The 17,412-nt window shown below is 47.4% G+C and overlaps 2 long non-coding RNA genes across 6 annotated transcripts; one reads left to right on the top strand and one right to left on the bottom strand.

Moving 5' to 3' along the window:
• The first annotated feature begins 345 nt into the window (after positions 1–345).
• Positions 346–1,577, top strand: LOC123166584 (uncharacterized). The gene is made up of 2 exons (XR_006483599.1): positions 346–488; positions 1,167–1,577. It is a non-coding gene; the product is annotated as an uncharacterized lncRNA (long non-coding RNA).
• Positions 1,578–8,328: 6,751 nt separating this feature from the next.
• LOC123165423 (uncharacterized) lies at positions 8,329–15,838 on the bottom strand. Of its 5 annotated transcripts, none has more exons than XR_006482993.1 (4): positions 15,314–15,838; positions 15,011–15,232; positions 8,476–14,862; positions 8,329–8,384 (listed from the first exon to the last, which is right to left on the bottom strand). It is a non-coding gene; the product is annotated as an uncharacterized lncRNA (long non-coding RNA). The 5 variants fall into 5 exon arrangements; XR_006482997.1 differs by lacking the exon at positions 8,329–8,384 and having other exon boundaries at positions 9,402–11,965; positions 12,104–14,862; XR_006482995.1 differs by lacking the exon at positions 8,329–8,384 and having other exon boundaries at positions 9,402–14,630; positions 14,756–14,862.
• Between the last annotated feature and the right edge of the window lie 1,574 nt (positions 15,839–17,412).

Here is a 17,412-nt window from a genome sequence, read left to right as displayed (position 1 = left end):
AAAATAAGAACAATTTTCTAGACATGGATGGAGGTCTAGCCTTTGCATTTCGCACCGTGGCATCTTAAGCCTACTAGCGGCGTTAGGAGTGTTTTTCTTCTTTCCTTGTTATCTATTGCAACAATTTATTTTACTAGATTTTTCTCTGCTGACACCGTCATTCGTGATTGCTGTATGCGTCTCTAATAGAGCTGGCAAGAAGAACTGATAATATAATCAACAAAAGTTTCAACTGAAAAAATAAATTCTCCCAATGTTTTAGGAGTCCACAAGGATTGTGTCAGGCCCACTTCGCTTTCTAGCCCACGTCAGGCGCGGCCCAGGCTGGCTGCTTCTCCAGTTCTCCACCCTCTCCCCTTCCTTGCCTCTAGAGCGGTGCTAACCTAACCCCCGGCAAGACAGCCGCCGGCCGTGGAAGCGCGCGCCGCCGTACACTCTCTCTCCCCGGTCAAGACGCGCACGCCTCCTCGCCGTCCCCCGCGGATAAGGTCTCACTCAACCCCTCATACTTTCTACTCCCCCTGTATCCGTTGCTTGCGGCATCGCTGCATCCGTAGGGTCTGTCTGATGTGGGCTGTGTCCGTTGGATCCATGTAAAACTGGTCTGGAGAACCGCAAAATCCAGTAGCCATGAGCCGCGCCATACGATTTTGGATTATTTTTTCTCCCTATTTTGTGCCCGCTTCTGTACGCAAGCGTTTCCGAGCTATGGACAAAGGATTTGGGTGCAGTGTATCGTGCTGGGAGCCAGCCGCAGTTGTTACAGTATCAACACCTGGATTACAATCCCTGTTAGTAGTCCACTCCGGTGGTTTGTTACAGCCTGAATTCGTCTTAGATTACGTCGCTGAAAGGCGCGGCGATCTTCTGCTGCTGCATTGCCGATTAGTTTCAGAACTGCCTCTGATTGCTATCAGTATTTCGCTTCAGTTATCTATTTTAGTCTGAATCGTGCTTAGGTGGCCTCCCCTATAAGGCGGGGCGATTGACCTTATGCCACATAGCTGGTTAGTTTTCAGAATTTCCACTAGCATAGCATTAGCATTTTGCTTTGCACTGCTGAAGAGTTTTCCTACAAATGATTCATTTTGTTGAATTGCATGTTACAAAAAAATTTGTAGGTTTCCCATCGGCTTCGTCATTTCTGCTTTGAATTTTCTTGTCAGGTTCAGCTGTGGACGATGGGCCAGATGAATGCTACTACAACCGAGGGCGAAGGCCACCCTGGTTCTTGGAGGGGAGTCGTTCGCAGTCAGCTCTGAGTTAGGTGCCCTGTCGGAGCAGCTGGCGGCAATGAGGGAGAAGAGCATGGTGATCCTCAAGGACTACATCACCAAGCACAACGCTCCAAATGATGTCCCTGATGAATCCATCGAGGGCTGATCCGATGAGGAGGGCGAAGTGCTTGCTTAAAACACGGTGAAGAAATCTAAGAAGCAGAAGAAGAAGCAGAAGCGATCGTCCTAAATCTCATCTCATTTATCGTGCTCTTTCTTAGTCCCTTCTTGCAAAGAATAGAAAACATGCTGCTGGACACAAGAAAAGATCAAATTGTTGTTAGGCACTAGCTGCTTGTTTATGGAATTGTTGTCTGTAGATATGTGCAGGGGAACGTCACACTTTTTTGTACAGCTTGTCTGTCATATGTTTTGCTTTGGAGGAGAATATGTGAGCTTCAGCACAAAAGTTCTTTGCTGTTAAATGTCCATCTTCAGTAAGGCGCCAACAACTTAATTGAAATCCAACAACCAGCAGGTCCTGATAGCAGTCAAATTTTCTGTTTCATGAAAAGTATATCGTGTTCTAGTGTAATTTCTGTACACACGCATCAAACTGTGGTGTAAAAAAATGCTTCCAGCACACTCCATCAACCATGTTTTTTAGAAATAGTGTTAAAACTATGTTTCCAAGCCCTATCAAAATTCTGGAAGCTTCTCCCTTGTGGCTGGTTCACATATCTTACTCAGCATAGTACCGATCTCTAGCTTACATGTTGAAAAGCCTGACGGCCTGTTGTGCCATGTGGTATTGTTCAAATGTCTATGTCAACCTAACTAGTTAATCTGTAACAATCTTCCTGTTCTGGTGACGGTGAGTGAGAGCATCTCCAGCCGTTGCCCCCCCGGGGGCGCCTAAAATCGCCGCCTGGAGGCGAGCCGGCGCAAAAAAAGGGCCTGGGGCGAGTTGGTCCCTAGTCGCCGGCCCCAGGGCCGCTCCAAGATGCGCATAATAAAAAAAAACGTTCGGCGAATTCGTTTAAACATGGCTAAATTTCGGCCAAATTTGGCATATATTGACATGTTCGGCAGTACATAGCAAATAGAACTAAAACAAAAAATCGCTGAACGCCGAGTAGTCGCCGTCGTCGTCGTCGGCCTTCTCCTCCTTGACGCGGCCGTCCCTGGTGGACCCCTGACCGGCGTCCCCAACGCGGACTGGTGGCGGCGGCGCGTCGTCGTCGTCGCTGTCCTCGATGACGACGACTCCTCCTTCGTCGCGGCCCCGGCGACGCTGCTCGAACCGCGCCAGGGCGGCGCGCTGGCGCTCCCTCGCCATCTTCAGGGAGTCCTTGCGCGCCCATTCCAGGGCTGCGTCGTCGTCAAGCTCCACGTCACCGTGCTCCGTCTTCACGGCGGGGAGACCCGGCTCTGTCTTCACTGGCGCGAGCCCCGGCTCCATCTTTGGCTTGACGAAGCGCGGAGGAGCCGACGAGGAGGCGCGCCGGCCGCCCTCGTTGATGACGATGCCGGCGCTGCGCGTGCGCCGGCCGAGCGGCGTCTCCGCCGCGGGCTCGGCCTTGACGCCGAGCAGCGCCGGAGAGCCGGAGGAGTGGGAAGAAGCCCGTGAGGAGGAGTGCGAGGAGGACGACGAGGAGGAGCCGAACCTCCTGGGCATCCATTGCCCGGCGCGTCGGCGGTGAGCCGGGGCGGCCGCTCTCGCCGGGGGAGGGTATGCCAGCGGCGGGTTGTTGCCGCCCTCGAGGTGCGTCAGCACGCCCGCGAGCGTGCGGCCGGGGACGCCCCACCACAGGTGGCGCCCCTCGCTGTTCTTCGTGCCGCCCACCACCGGCGCCCCATTGGTGGACGCCAGCCTCTGCTGCTGACGGCGCTCGAAGTACGCCGCCCACGCCGCGTGGTTGTCGGCGGCGTACTGGGGGAGGGCGCGCTGCTCGTCGGTGAGGGAGGCGTGCACGATCTCCACCTCGTCGGCGAAGTAGCCAGGGCGCGCCACGGCGTTGGGCAACGGGGGAATGGGCACTCCCCCGTTGCTGAGCCTCCACCCCGTCGGCCCGGCGCGCATGTCCGGCGGCGCCGGGATGTTGGCCTGGAACAGGAGCCACGACTCCTATTCGCGGAGCGAGCGGTGGCCGAAGCCGTTGGCCGCCGCCTCGTTGCCGGGAAACGCTCGGCCATCGGGAGAGGGAGAGTGAGGGCTCGGCGGCGTACGCACGGGAGAGGGAGAGGGAGGGCTCGGCGACGGCGCAAGGGAGAGGGAGAGCTCGGCGGCTAGGGCTGGTGTGGCCAGAGGCGAGGAGGCCACCGGCTTATATAGCCGCGCCGCGCCCGTGTGTACGCGTGCGCGGGAGGGGAGGCGTCGGCGCGCCGCCCTGTGACGCGCCGCCCGTGAGGAATCAATGGCAAGGGTGACCGGCGGCAGCCTTAGCATTGATTCCCCGCGGGAAACCGAGGCGTTGGGGGAAGACGAGGCGCGGTGTCGCTGACGCGGCTAGCCCGCGGCTCTTTCGCGCCAAAACCGCTCGCCCCGGCGCCCCCGGGCGCCCCCAGCGCGCCGGGTTCGGCCTGGGTCCGCCGGCGCTGATTTCGGCCCAGGCCGGCGAAAATCGGGCTCCTGGGGGCGCGACTGGGCCGTTTTTTCGGCGCCGGCGCCAAAAAATCGCCTGGGGAGGCCTTTCTGGGGGCGCGGCTGGAGATGCTCTGAGACACTGAACAATCGAACAAAAAACAAACTCCCCATCTCACAGTAAGAGCAACACCAACAGGCCGACCCAAACGGACAGCGATTTCGTCCGCTTTTTGTCTGTTTGGGTCGGCCGTCCGCTCGGCGTCCGCCCTGTTTTTGATATGGGTCGGCAGAGCGCCCAACGCGCCGACCCATATGTGCCGACGTGGCCGGCTGGCCGCCCAATTTTACATGATTTGCATTCAACATATTATCAAATGAAAATGTTTTAACAAGCCAAATAGTCTGGCCGCCCAAATAAATAGTATAGTTTTACAAGCCAAATACAAATAAAAATGTTTCACATAGTTTTTGCAAACGAATAAAAGAAGATACATCTATTGGTTGCCAACATGAGCCCACATATGCTCAACCAAATCATTTTACAGTTGCACGTGAGTTTCTCAATCATGCATGTCTTCATGAAATTGAGTGAACTGCTCAAATGTTGCCGCTACTCCATGCTCAGGCACAACATTCTCACCCTGAAACTGAAAGCCTTGATCGTACAAACGTTCCGGGCGCTCGTCTTCTACGATCATATTGTGCATGATCACACAAGCAGTTATCACCTCCCACAATTTCTGCGTGCTCCAAGTATTAGCAGGATACCGAACGATGCCCCATCGAGATTGCAAAACACCAAAGGCATGCTCGACATCCTTTCTAGCACTCTCTTGCTCTTGGGCAAATCTTTTCCTTTTCTCTCCGACAGGGTTGGGTATTGTCTTGACAATAGTGGTCCACTGAGGATAGATACCGTCACCCAGATAGTACCCTTTGTCGTAGTTGTGGCCGTTGACAGTAAAGTTCACCGGTGGGCTGTTGCTTTCGGCAAGCCTAGCAAACACCGGCGAGCGCTGAAGCACGTTGATATCATTGTGTGATCCAGCCATGCCAAAGAAAGAGTGCCAGATCCAGAGATCTTGAGACGCCACGGCCTCTAGTATGACAGTGCAAGCCCTGACATGTCCCTTATACTGCTCTTGACAAGCAGAAGGGCAGTTCTTCCACTCCCAGTGCATGCAGTCTATGCTGCGAAGCATCCCCGGGAAGCCCCTGCTGGCATTCATCGCCAACAAACGGGCTGTATCTTCAGCTGTCGGCTCTCTCAAGTACTCAGGGCCAAACACAGCAATAACAGCCTTGCAGAACTTATACAGGGACTCTAGGCATGTAGACTCGCTCATACGGACGTACTCGTCAATGAGATCACCGGGCACTCCGTATGCAAGCATTCGGATGGCGGCAGTGCATTTCTGATAAGAGGAGAAACCAATCTTGCCGACGGCAACCTCTTTGCACTCGAAGTAGTCATCATAGCCGACCACTCCCTCTAATACGGTTGAAAACATGTCTACTCATACGGAACCGGCGGCGGAATTTGTGATGTTTGATTAACGGGTTTGTTGTATCAAAGTAGTCCTTCCAGAGAAGGAAATGCCCGCTCTCTCGGTTGCGATTCAACGCCGGAAGGTGGCCCGGAATGGAGCCACGGAACAACAGCCGCTGGCTGTTGAGGTGGTCATGGACCAACACGGCAGCCAATATCTCCTCCTCGTCGTCGGACGACGAATCGTCGGAGTCGCAAAGGAAATTGTGGAAAAAGAACTCGTCGGCGGAGTCCATTTCGTACCTTGGCAAACTGTCGAACAGCTTGCGGGCGTCGACGTTGGAGACGGCCGGCGAGGGGAGTCGCGGCGCCCACAGACAAGCTAGCTACCCTGCCGGCGTCCGACGAGTGCGACGGCGTCCGATGAGCGTGCCGGTCGGATGTGGCAGGGGCGGCGAGGCGGCTTCTTGGTCACGGGCGGCTGTGCGGTGGGGGAAGCGGCGGTGGGAAGCAGTTTGCTCCCCGGCGGCAAAACGGCGGCGGAGGGCGACGGGGGGAGGGGCGGTGTTGCTAGGCGGATGTGGAGGCGGCGGCAGCTGGAAGAGTCGTCGGAAAAAAATGGGCGGCGGCGTCGGTGATGGAGGAGGCGGGAGGGTTGCTTGTTGGCCGCAGGATGAGACGGGAGGCCAATGTGCCACAGACCAGCGGGCCCGGGGAGAGGAGTAGGTGAGCGCGCGCGTCCTTCGCGTGTCTGCGCCGACGCAAATCCGGCTCAAAAATGGACCGAGAATGGGTCACCCGCGGACGAAAAACGGACGCGCGTTCGTTTGGATCGGCGCGTTGGGCCGCCTTTTGTGTCCGCGCCGACCCAAACGGACGGCCGCGGACGAAATGGGTCGCCCCATTAGAGTTGCTCTAAGTGAACTATTTGTAAAGTTGCACACTACATAAGAACAGGATTTCTGTGCTGATGTGGAGTAACTTGCCCGAGCAGATTGTAGGAATAACCGTGCTTAAGATATTTGTAGAACTCTCACGTCAGATGTAGAACTCTCACGTAAGAATAACATCGGTAACAAACACTCTTCTGTTCTGAACACAATACAGAAACTTTGACAGCATGAACTCAATTTGGGATTGGATGCAACAAACTAGCACATGTCACTCGCGATACACGTGTTTCCTCTCGACCCTTCTGGCCCGTTTCGCGTGTATTCTTTGTACTAGATGACCCGTTGCACCAATGACGCAAAGGCCGTGTGCAAGCCAAGTATTGAAAGAGTGTGCACTAAAATATGTAAACACAAAATGAAACATATGAAAATAAGTACGGATTGATGATAGATGGTTGATGATGATACATGTTTTCTAAGAATCTTATGAATGATCATTTACAATGTTATGAGCAAGGTGATAGCCAAAGATACGTTAGACAGATGTATCTTTGGACGTTCAGAACAACTTCTCTGAGCCAACTTTTCATAGTAGTAATACTAAGTCATATAGCAAAGGGCTCTTGTGATCTGCTTAGATTGGATAGACAATCATGCAGAGGCCTTTGGACATGCATTTGAAGGTGAAAGCATATATTTCTTTCATCTTGACTGTTTCAAAAGCATACCACCCAATAGTCTAAACAGCAAATAACCGACAGTTCAATGCACAGGATGGTCTTAGGGGATTACATAAGATCCAAAAGGATGATAAACATAGAAGTCTTTGGTAGGCATCTATACTAATGCCAAGTTATATAACAAGGGGATCCTGCAACTTGCTTATATTGAATAGACGATCAGGCGCAGTCCCTTGGAAGTGCATTTGAAGGCAAAAGCATATGCTTGCCTTCATTCTAGATGACCCTGAGCCTCCTCTGAGCATTAAGGCTCAGAATGAGAATAACATCCCACAGAAGCACCCGCAAAAGGCAGCGAAAGTGAGCCAAGTAGCTTGGCCAGTTACCTGGACCAACCCAAGCAAATAAAGGTAACCAACGGATCAAGGCAGAACGATAGACAGTGAGTATGTTTTACTGATAAGCCAGATTGAACACAGTTGAAAAACAATGTTAAAAGATCATGTCGAGACAATAAATGGAGGTGGTTCAGTATTGCCTTCTATCTAAACTATCTAAACAGAGGAACACCTTAGCTTTATGTGAAAACTTAAAAGAAGGCACATAATGTAAGGTTTGACACTACATAAACTATAGTAATGATCCGCTGATTAGGACATGCATCAATATATGATGCATATCTATTTCACGAAAGCCTAAAGGTACATCCACTATTATGAATATCTGAAAATTTGATGTGCATACCAGGAATAAACGATGTCCAATACTCCTATAATGAAAAATATTGTACAAACAATTAAAGGATTCAGACTTACAGGTAATTTTAAGAAACAACATATCTTAGCCAAGGTGTGCACGCGATAAACAGGTGAATCCAAGGAGTAGGAATGCACCCATTATAAACCAACAACAAACAATGTTGTTATTGCCTTCACTCTATATTACTGGGAGTGGCATATAGGTTCAGTCCCTACAGATGTTACTTCCAGCAGATGGCTTCAGTTCTGATTGAAAACTATTTTACATGGCGCTTGCATGGCTTCTATTACAAGGGTGATCTGAACAAAGAAGCGAAACTCATCTTAGGCAACCAGCAAGACATAAATTGGGTAGCTGAAACAAAAATCGATCAAATAAGCAAAACAGTGATCCAATGCCTATCCATGATGTACCACTTGCACAGACTACCAAGAAGAACTGACTATTGTAGGAAGATAAAGGCAAATCAAATACAAATATAAAATAATCTAATTAGTATGTTACTACATTTTACCACTTAACATACAACCTTTATTGGCATACAAACTAAAAATATTCAATAACCTTCTTAACTAATGGTCTACAAAAAATCAGCTAGACAGTAAGCATCATAGAACTTTCAATAGCACAGAGAAATACCAAATGAGTGGACTCATTCAAGAAACAAACATTTAGGAAGTCACAAAAAGAGAATTTTGCTTGCCTGCTATTTTTTTGGTACTCCAGGGGAAAAAGCCAGCAATAGCACTGCGGACCAGACTACCAGGTAGATAGTAAGAGCAGCAGCACACATGAACTTGTTAATCCGAAGGATGTTATCCATTGGCATATTTCCACATAAAGCAGTTACCTGAAGCTCACGATGGCAACATGGACAACAAATGCAGCAGTGTCCATCACAAGAAAAACAACACATCAGATTAGTAATGAGCATACATCACTGGATAAGTAATATATGGTCCATTACGTACACCGTTCCTTCAATACAAAAAAAATCCCATATAGCATTAACATTAGCTGACTAAAATCACAGGCATCATCTCTGTTGCAAGCAGTTTTTATTTTGCGAAAAGATCAAATGTAGTATCATGTTCCTAAATATAGAAAAACAAAAGGATTGAGGGCGGTAATGTATCAGTTCTCATCTGCCACATAAATTCAGTAAAAAGAATTGTAGGCATCAACATCGTATCTAAAATCCAGCATGGCAAAATGTAAATGAAATGCACTCGTTTCTATCACAGGAAAATGCAAACAAAATGCATCACGGACGATGCTAATATCCATCTCTTTTAGTGGGGCAAAATACTGTTATTGACCTTTTGCCGGTACAAACTGTTATCTTCCATTTGCTTAGCATTGCATCTCACCACAATCTAGGGATTGTAATTATGGAGTAAGAGTTTATGTTACTATGGTAGCATGACTAACTCACGAAAAATGTGCTCCCTCTTAAGGATAGAAAACCAAAATGCAGAGCTCGCCTAATTGTCCAAATAGGTGACGCCATGGTAAGAATTTTTTGCATAAGCAAAATATTGGACAGGGGTGCGGCAGGAGGAGGCGTCCCTCGACAACGCGGATGAGCATGCACAGCGGACCCAGACGATGCTGAGGGTTGAGGGCTTGGGGCCACCGAAATATCTGGTGCATGTCAAATCAAAATTTAGGTGCATAGTACATTAAAATCTCCACCCGGAGCACGAAGAGTGAAATCTGCTGAAATATGTTCCATCTCGAAAATGTATATACCGTGAAAAAGCGAGAGCGAGCCGAGCATTCAAACCATTCGTATGAGATTGATTTTGAACTAACTTAATAGATACTTACATTCCATTACATGGTCTTGGTAGATTAAAAGAAAATATTCAGATCACTTGATAATGGCATACATTGGCTTTATAAAGAAAGCTATATTAGCAGAGATGTATTGTCTTGCTCGCAGGAAGGACCAAGACACGAGAAGGTGGTGGTATTAGGTAGAGTCATCACCACATGTCCCAACAATGTCGAACATGATTTCTTCGTCCAAGCAGGCATGGCTACGATGATTGCACATAGTTGTTGTACCCATCACCCATGTTGTTAGCATAACCCTCAATACAACTTGAGTCTGAGTCTGGATCATATGCCTTTTCTCATGCAGTGAGAGACATGCCACGCTAGCCAAGCTTTGAAGCACAACCACAACATCATGAATAATTTCCAGAAGAGTCTATTTGAGATTACATATAGTCATTGAAGCGGTAGGGTCCAAGGTAGCTCTAGTGAAATCATGGATTTTGTTTGATGTAACACGCACTACGTCTGGTAGTGTGACCGCTTCCCTAGTCATCTGTTTGATGTTCTTGTACTGTTTAATCTCTTCTCCTTTTTCGAGCAGCTTGTTTGTGGTATTTACATTTGCCTTTTGTTCTTCCTACAAGTGCTCAGGGTTGCTAAATCTCAGTCGACTGAGACTTAACCAACTCTTAGTCAATATATGTTGTTTCCATTCTTATGGGTCTATGCAGAATCATACAATCCATGGGAATTAGTGCTGTTTCCTTCAAGTCTCAATTTTTTATATTATCAACATTCAATTTCGAGTCCACTAAAATGATAGCTAGTTTTTGTTTTTAAATTTGCCATATAATCCTGTAAAGTAATAGCCAGAGTTAGTTTTAAAATAATGGTACAACATAGAGTAAGTGTAATGATACACAACGAAAAATACTTGTGGAGAAGTGTGAGACAAAATACCTCATGTGAAGTACTGCTTAAAATTTAATGTCCACGGACCACAAGATGATCTACATAATTATAGGACTTAAACATATTCAATAATTTCTTTTTCAATTTTTATAGATAGTTATATGAAAAAAAATTAAAATTCCTCAAATGATCATGACTGTCACAAGGCCTGATGATAAAAAAACCGCACCCAGACATGTGAGTGAGACACGCCTCATAGAAAATAATGAATTTTTAGCAGAAGAAAGAATGGATTCTTTTTACTTATTTATATACTCCCTCCGTCTCATAATATAAAAAACATCCTTATATTATGGGACGGAGGGAGTAGAAGATAAAGAAAATTGGTTTGGGTACAGCCGTCCAGAATTCATTCCCACCACGTACGAATCCAGTCCCACTCACTCGTAATCTCTGGTCACTGCCTAATATAGTACCCTCGTAATCTCTGGTCACTGCCTAATATAGTACCCTCGTAATCTCTGGTCACTGCCTAATATAGTATCTCTCTGTCCGGAAAAGGATCCGCAGCATTTTTCTCAAAAAAGCCCTCACTTTTGTCCGACCAAACCCGCAGTCCTCGTCCTGTCGCCGCTCCCCTCCCCTCCTCGCAGCTTCCCGATGCTGCGCTGTCTGCGCTGCACGGCGCTGGTGAGCTCCCCCGCGCCGTTGAGACCCCCCGCGCCTCCTCTCCATCCTCTACGACGCCGCGCCGCTCCAGTTCGCCGCGTAGCTTCCCCTCTCCTCTAAAAACCCCTTCTTCCCCGAGGTCCTATTCGACGAGGCGCTGCTCGATCTGGAGGATGACAACAAGTTAGCGCTCGATCTGGAGCATGTCGACGGCATGGGGCGGGGACTCTCGTCCTCGAGCAACTAATCCACCAGCTCCTCCTCGTCCTCCAGGCCCTCCTCAACATCTTCGGAGACTCACCGACGACGACGGCATGGAGAAGCAAGATTAGCCGTTGTTAACATTCAGATTGCTTAATCTGTTTTCATCATGTGCTGGAATATGCTTAACCTGAATATGCCTAACCTGAATCGGTTTTCAGATTGAATAGTTTATGGACAAAAGTTAACTATCAACACATAATCTAATGCTTTATCTAATGGAAAATAAATAATCTAGCGAGATCCAAGTATGAAAGGAAGCAATTCAACATTATCACCTATTTCTTTACATTGCATGCCATAGAAGCATAATCCTATTTCTTTACATCCACCCTTTCCTTTAATACTTGAAACTGAAAATGAAATTCCATGAATGCTTTGTTCAAGAACAACTACGATTGATCCTTGAGAAATTTGCAGGTACATATGCCGAAACTACACTTACTATTTCCTATCACCATATCTTTCATTAAGAAAATATTCCCTACATAAGCCTGACCCAGCCAAATGACTAACAAACATGTAGCCATGACTAGTACAGCATGAATTAGTCAGGAACTTCTCAGCACAAACTCTATCTATTTCACACTTCTCCTCTGTTCTCCTTTGGACTCTATAGATTAAAATATCAGACATGCATATGCAAAGGCAGTGGAATCAAAGAGAACCTATATTGGAAGGAGGCACAACGAATCCACAGCACGCTCTAGAAGCAACTGCAAGCCGACGAAGCGAACAACAGCAGGTTGGATCGATGGACGACGACAGAAAAAGAAGAGGCCAACAAGAGGAAAAATGTAGCAGTCAGTGAGCTGGCAAATCCAAAACATAGCAAATAATGGTGATGGAGACACCTCAGCCAAACGGTTCCATGGCAAGTCAACCCAAAGCGCAGCAAGAACAAAGAACCAGCGGAGCTGCAGCAGAAAAGAGAGGCAAAAATGAATGCAAATAGAAACCCAAATCTACTAAAAGCCTAGTCTGTTCAGAAAAGCCCTCTAGGTGTGTACGACATGCATATACTTAAAATTTGCATATCTTCGTGCATATACTTAATATACCGACAGCACTATATCCACAATACATGAGAAAGTAAATAATCAAGCGACACTAACAGAGAAGTTGTAGAGTTCTACCATTTCCGCTTTACAATACCAAAAAACAATATAGTTGTTTTGCAAGTAATTACATGACATGATGGTCTACAGCTACAAGAAGGCTGGGTGAAGTCTATGATAGGTTCTTTTCCAAGTAAGGAGAAGGCCGAAAGTGACGCTGGTCTACAGCTACAAGAACGCCATCAACAGGTTCACGGCGAAGCTCACGCCCGCGCAGGTCGCCGTGTTGAGGAGTGAGTTCCCCTCTTGCTGCTCTGCTCTCCTCTCACAGTCAATTGAATCCCTTTAGTTAGAAGTAAAACTACAGTGGCAAGAGTTTTTTTAATTGCATGATGCACAGTTGATGGTCAACTAAGGCAAACCCATAGTATAATTGTTAAGATCAAATTAGTAAATTTGTCGGATCTGTTGCCAATACCGAGGTTAGTGCAAGGCCTACTCACATGGTTGATATGCTAACTCTTGTCGCCAGACAACCAAGAAAGATGTACCATGAGCAAGGATTGACATTATAAATGTATACACTATTATGTATAAAAGGCCAATGGCTCCAGCAACTATAGCAATTAAACCGTAAGCACCAGGCCACCAGGGAAATAAGAGAATGATTTTGATTCAGCCGCTATGTAAAAAAAGCAAACAAATAGTTACTGAACCTAGCCTAGGTTATGGTATCTATTCAAACTAAATGAAGTACAAAATATAGATAGAAAAATTATCAAAAGTAGAACGCACACAACTGCTTGAACAACTCTAGCAGCCTGTGATATGCAAATCAGGATGCCTCACAAAATATTCTCAGAATGTATCTAGCAAAATTGTAAGGTAAAAAACAAGCTACGCATCTTGTGTCATTTATGACACTTGGATCAACATTTAAGGGAATAACAACAGAACTGTCAAGTGGGAATGTTTTACTGAATTTCAACTTATATGATAAAATTATTAGGCAAGCTTTCAGAATCCTATCCCCAAACACATGAAGATAATAGAAGAAATTGACTTAATTTCATGATCAAGATAGGCAGATAAGGGAAATAATTCTAGGATAGAAGAACATAATAGCAATATACAATTTTATATTTGTGCATTATAAGTACTGAAGGTTAAATATTTCACATAGAAAGAACAAATAATTATGTAGTTATCATCTACAGCTACAGAGACAGATCCTTCTCAAATCACTGTTATCACAAAGACTGCAAGAAAGCAAATGGATTGAAAAAACAAAGAACTGAAACAAAAACATGCCATACGAAATAAAATAAACCAATATCTTGCATTTGAGGAATAGTGATTCCCTTAGTTATTTGAAATGGGGTAGTCTCAAACCTTACGTACAGTAAGCCTTGTTTATCCTTATAAAATGGCTATCAGACTACTTCCAGCTATGTACATGAAAGAAAAATAAACCTAAAGCATTTCGTAAACTGGTCTAAGGGTCGCATATCTCTAGCATCACTCAATCTGGAATACTGGACACGAGAAACCAAATTGTATTGTTCAGTTCTTATCAAGCCAGGAAGAAAATATGAGGTGAAGTTCATATATACAAAGTCTAGTAAACACGCCGGAAAGAACAAACACGTCGTCCTTCCTCCTTGTTCGATTCATCACTTCCCACTTTAAAAAACAGACTGAGGCGGGTGGAGGTAGCCAAAACTGCCACCTCCTCATGTAAATGACAGTAAATCATGGAAACCTAACACATCATGCCACTCAAACATTTATTTATTGTGCCAAGCAATTGTTTCATCAGGATCAAGGTTAGAGGCAAGAATCAAATTTTCTGCTATGGAGACGAGAAATGAGCGATGATTACAGAAAACAATCAGCAACAACTTCATAAAGGCTACGAACTCATCATGGAAACCTGCCCAGCGCAAGTTTAACAAATTTTGTAGTATATACAGCTAGGTCTAGTTTAAATTAAGAATGAACACAAACACATATATAATCTCGCAATTAGTACAGGTGGAATGCAGATCCGGAGAAGAAAAGGTTTAACTAATTAGTGTATACTCAGATGTAGCAAAGGATAAAACATCTATAGAATTTAGACATATATCATAAGTTCATAACATAAGTAAGGTCTAAAAGCTTGAAATTTATGTTGCCCTTATGTTCTGGACATTTTGGCATTGTAGAATAAAGGTGAGGCGAACAGTCGATCTTGGCATATTGATAGAAAAGTTATAGAACAGAAATTACCTAGTCTAACCAATGCATAATGCGATGGCCTCCGTGGTTTCAAAATGAATGACTACAAGAACATGTAATGTTAGAAAAGAATTATAAACATCTGAATCGCATCACTATGATACTATCTACATGAAGAAACTGGCAAACCATCTAATTAAATGGGAGGGATTGTCATTGACTATGTACCCTTGATTGATGTGCTTCATAGAACTCGCTGCTGCAATGACTGCAATATGCTGAGCACTGAAACTCTTCTTGCAAAAGGCCACCTACAATCCAGCCAAACGAAGAACCTAGCAGCATGTTATAGACGGAATCAGTGGGCTACAAGGAAACAAAAATTAATCAAGAGAAGATGCATAAAAACAACAAGCAGATAACCCACAAAACAAATATACACAAACAAAGATGACACGCTCTGTGAGAGTGAAGGAGGCAAACCAAGAGGGGGTGAAGGTGTGTGGGTATCTGCAGAGGCCAAATGAAGCAAGGTTGGCAGAGCAGAGTGTGGATCGGCTGATGGTGTTCCATACAAGCGCATGGTCGACACACTCTTCTCTTCTCTCTTCCGAACCCTCCTCCTTCCCGGCTCTTCACTCCGCGCCTCCTCATCTCTATTCCCCTTCACTGCCCCGAGCCACTCCAGGCCTCTTCCCATCCTCTCTGTTGTTCCATACAGGAGCAACGGTGAGATGTTGAAGGGAAAGAAATGGAGAAAATGAGAGATGGGGAGAGGGCTCTCACCGCCTCCACCTCCAGCTCGCTCATAGGGCGTCCTCCGCTGCCTCTAGTCTGAGCACCTCCATTCCGTGAGAGCTCCAGCCCTTGAATCCGTCACCCCATGAGCGCTCCAGCCCGAGCTCTGCCATCTCAAGCTCTGACATCACCGCCACCCGATCCACCCCGTCACCCGTCTGGCCATCGACAGGGTCAGGGAAGAAAGAGAAGGAACTGAGGGAAGAGGGGGAGCACCTGCGTGTGAAGGGGAGGGGGGTTGGCCTCGCTGCTCCAGATCGGGAACCTGGGAGGAGGTCAGGAGAGGTGGCGGCCTCCCGGTCGCTAACCGGCGCTCGCCGTCGGCCGCATCAATCGTCGATGGCGAGGGTGCGATGGCCAGTAGCAGCAGGGAGGAGATGGGAGAGGAGGCGGAGGCGCGAAGGAAGCGGGGGAGGCGGTTGCGGCGCGAGGCGCAGAGGAAGCGGGGGAGGCGGCTGCGGGATTGCGAGGGAGGCGGCTGCGGGATTGGCCCGTGGGTGTAGGGTTGCTTTTTTCCAGATCGCGATTGGCGAGCAGGACGCGGACTTCGTTAACCAAAAGCTGAAGGAAACTCACGTCAATCTCGCGACCCCACGTCTAACAAGCCCCACCAGTCATTCTCTTGTGAAGCAGATGTAAAAGTGAAAAAAAGCGGACGGTTGACCAGCCGCCAGCAGGCAAAAAAATGCTGTAGTTGCTCGATCGGGTGGTCAAAAGTGACGAGCGCGAGCGATGCCCTCAGCTATGGCTTTATACGTTAGATTAGATTCTCCTTTTTTGTGATTAATGATACACGTAGTTACTTAAAAAAAAAGGCCACTCGCGACACTGGAACTGCTGTATAAGCACAAACATGCTGCCACAGTGGCACATTTTTAAATGGAGACAAAATTTGCCTCATCCATTAAGAAGAAAAGAATTGCCTAGCTGATTAACTAAAAACTGGATGAAAATTGCTATAATCCACTGAGCAGCATGCACATAATACCCCCCACACACCTCTGCAATGAGTGCCTCATCGAAAGTAAGTGCTCTGCTAGCTAGTTACTCCTGGCCTTGGCATCATACCATGGCATACTCCTTGTCGTGGTTTTGTCATCGCAGATATCCTAATGTAAGGACTTAGATGTGACGCCATCACAATGGCGATTAGCTTGTCGGGGTTGAGCGGGACGAGAGACGCGAGTTTACCCAGGTTCGGCCCCTCACGTCGGAGGTAAAAGCCTACTCCTGCTCTTGTTGCTTATTGCTTGAGTATCAATTACAAGGGAGCGTATTCGCTTGACCTAGCTATCGATTGATTGTAACATGTCAAGTTCTTTGGGTGGCTGCTCACTCAGTCTCGCATCCATACGCGGGACGTGCTCCTTCGCAAGACCATCCTCACTACGGCGGAGGCCGGGTGCCCCTGCTGCGAAGCGGTGCTCGAGACCGCCGACCATCTCATCTTCAGGTGCCCGTTCGCGGTGCAGTTTTGGCGGGGGTCGGGCTGTCCCCTGAAGCGGGCACGGTCCGTGCGCTTCACTGCTTCGACGCGTCCCCCGTCGTCGGCGCCGACTCTCCTGCGGCTTTCGTCCTTCTCTGCTGCTGGCGGCTATGGAAGCGTCGTAACGCCATCATTTTCTGGGAAGAAATGCTGTCCCTTGCCGCTACCTACAAAGCCTGTCGGGATGACGCGGTGCTTTGGCGTGGCTGGCTGAAGACCGACGACCAGCCCCACGTCGACGTTTGGCTGTCTGTTCTTATATGAGCCTGTGAGGCTTGTGGTTCTTCAGGGTGGCTCTCAGCTCTCTCCTCTCTTGTAAAAACTGAATATTCTGGTGGCTTCTGCCCCTTTACGCAATATATTCAGGTGGTGGAAGGGCTTCCCTTCCTCCCCCGGTGAAAATTCAAAAAAAAACATGTCCTATTCTGTGCCAGGGACTCGCCTTTATATACAGGTCGAGGCCTCTGGCTTACAAGAGTCCGGGTTGGGTCATGACACGTGACCGAGCCTAACTCTAAATCGCCTTGCCTTTCACGACAAGTCATCGTACGATGGCTTACACCTCCGGGCCGCCTGCCACCTTCTGGCTTCGGGCCCTAAG

The sequence above is a fragment of the Triticum aestivum genome, chromosome 7D (genome assembly GCF_018294505.1).
Source record: "Triticum aestivum cultivar Chinese Spring chromosome 7D, IWGSC CS RefSeq v2.1, whole genome shotgun sequence".
Classification (NCBI taxonomy): Eukaryota; Viridiplantae; Streptophyta; class Magnoliopsida; order Poales; family Poaceae; genus Triticum; species Triticum aestivum.
The sequence above is the reverse complement of the archived record's forward strand: the minus strand, read 5'-3'. Positions and strand labels throughout refer to the sequence as shown.